The following is a 2,700-nucleotide window of genomic DNA, read 5'->3' on the forward strand; positions in this document are numbered from 1 at the left end:
CTTCTTCTTCTTCTTCTTCTTCTTCTTCTTCTTCTTCTTCTTCTTCTTCTTCTTCTTCTTCTTCTTCTTCTTCTTCTCCTCTGCCTCTTCCTCTTCCTCCTATTCCTCCCCATCTTCTTTCCTTCTTCTTCTTCTCCTTCTCTTCCTTTTGAAATCTAACAATCTGTTTAAAATTAACTTATGTAATATTAGTGGTGGTGTTGTATCTTGTTTGCTAACCCCAAAAGACCACCAATGAGCTGACTCTGATGAAATTGCACTAGGGTCTCTTTATTCAAGATAGAGCTTGAACCATATCACCATTTCTGATGCAGCAGAATGAGAGGGTGAAGTCCCACGCTCTCAGCAGGACAAGATTTTGTAGGAAATGGCAAGCAATTGAGGGGATTTCTAGTATGGCATACATCTCTTTGAGAGTCTATTAGAGAATTGTGTTGCCCTTTAAAATAATTGGCTAGTGCTGGAAGCCAAACCATAAACTTAACTTCTGTTTTCTTCTTGATTGGTGGTTGTTAGAAAGTGAACTGCCAGAGGCATGCTTTTAACCTAGAGGCACAGGTTTTTGGGGAAGTAACCTGGAAACTGGTACTAGACAACAGCTTGTTGGAAAGTAATCTGGAAACTGGTGCTAGAGAGTTTAACTTTAGATCAGGTTCTCTAAGATGAAGTGAACCCAAAATTTGGTCTCTCACTGGGAGTTAAACCCATGTCTTCTGGAACAGTAGCCTTAATAGAGTTAACTGCTAAGCAATCTTCACAGCCTCATGATATATTATTTCTAGTTCAAAAGATTATAGTAATTGTTTTTCCATTAGGATTGTTGATTCATTCAATATGTACTACTTGAAGTCATCAGAAAAGGTTTTGCAAGCCTTAATACTGAGACATTTGGTGCTTGCTTCAGCAGCACATACACTAAAATTGGAATGACACAGAGAAGATTAGCATGGCCCCTGAACAAGGATGACATGCAAATTGCTGAATTGTTCCATATTCTTAAAGAATTACAGGAAAATACAACCAATCAGGTAAAGGAAGTAAACAAAAGCATCCAGGAACTAAAAATGGAAATAGAAACAATAATGAAATCACAAAGGGAGGAAACCCTGGAGATAGAAAACCTAGGAAAAAAGATCAGGGGTCATAGATGCAAGCATCACCAACAGAGTACAAGAGATAGAAGAGAGAATCTCAGGTGCAGAAGATACCATGGAAAACATTGACAAAATAACAGTCAAGTAAAATGAAAAATACAAAAAACTCTTAACTCAAAATATCCAGGAAATCAAGGACACAATGAGAAGACCAAACAAAAAGATAATAGGTATAGAAAAGAGTCAAGATTCCCAACTGAAAGAGCCAGTATATGTCTTCAACAAAATTATAAAAGAAAACTTCCCTTACCTAAAGAATGAGATGCCTATGAACATATAAGAAGCCTACAGTACTCAAAATAGATTGGATCAGAAAAGAAATTCCTCCCATCACGTAATAGTCAAAACACCAAATTCACAAAACAGGAAAAGAATATTAAAAGCAGTAAGGGAAAAAGGTCAAGTAACATATGAAGGAAGACCTATCAGAATTACACCAGACTTCTCACCAGACACTCTAAAAGCCAGAAGATCCTGGGCAGATGTCATACAGACACTAAGACAACACAAATGCCAGCTCATGCTACTATACCCAGCAAAACTCTCAGTCAATTACCATGAATGTAGAAAGCAAGATATTCCATGACAAAATCTAATTTACACATTATCTCTCCACATATCCAGCCCTACAAAGAATAGTAGATGGAAAACTCCAACACAGGGACAGAAACTACACCCTAGAAAAAGCAAGAAAGTAATCTTCTTTCGACAAACCCTAAAGAAGACAGCCTCTCAAACATAATTCCACCCCTAACGACAAAAAATAACAGGTAGCAACAATCACTTTTCCTTAATATCTCTTAACATCAATAGATTCAATTCCCCAATAAAACACACATAGACTAACAGACTGGATATGTAAACAGGGCCCAATATTTTGCTGCATACAGGAAAAGCGCCTCAGTGACAAAGAAAAACACTACATCAGAGTAAAAGAGTGAAAAAAAAATTCCAAGAAATGGTCCCAAGAAACAACCTGGGGTAGCCATTCTAATAGTAAAATTGACTTTTAGTTATCAAAAAAGTTATCAAAAAAGAGAAGGAAGGACACTTCATACTCATCAAAGGAAAAATTTACCAAGAAGAACTCTCAATTCTGAACACCTATGCTCCAAATGCAAGGACACCCACATTCATAAAAGAAACTCTACTAAAGTTCAAAGAACACATTACACCTCACACAGGAATACTGGGAGACTTCAACACCACACTCTCAGCAATGGACAGATCATGGTAACAGAAACTAAAGAGAGATACAGTGAAAGTAACAGAAGTTATGAACCACATGGATTTAAAAGATATTTATAGAACATTTCATCCTAAAACAAAAGAATATACCTTCTTCTCAGCACCTCATGGTACATTCTCCAAAATTCACTGTATAATTGGTTACAAAACAGGCCTCAACAGATACAAGAAGATTGAAATAATCCTGTGCATCCTATCAAATTACCATGGACTAAGGCAGGTTTTCAAGAGCAATAAAAACAACATAAAGCCTATATACACATGGAAGCTGAACAATGCTCTACTCAATGATAACTTG

General features: G+C 36.7%; 1 non-coding gene across 1 annotated transcript; it reads left to right on the plus strand.

Moving 5' to 3' along the window:
• The first annotated feature begins 891 nt into the window (after positions 1–891).
• LOC115062847 lies at positions 892–998 on the plus strand. Its single transcript, XR_003842761.1, has one exon. It is a non-coding gene; the product is annotated as a U6 spliceosomal RNA (small nuclear RNA).
• Positions 999–2,700: the final 1,702 nt, after the last annotated feature.

Source organism: Mus pahari, chromosome 21 (genome assembly GCF_900095145.1).
Source record: "Mus pahari chromosome 21, PAHARI_EIJ_v1.1, whole genome shotgun sequence".
In the NCBI taxonomy this organism is placed as follows: Eukaryota; Metazoa; Chordata; class Mammalia; order Rodentia; family Muridae; genus Mus; species Mus pahari.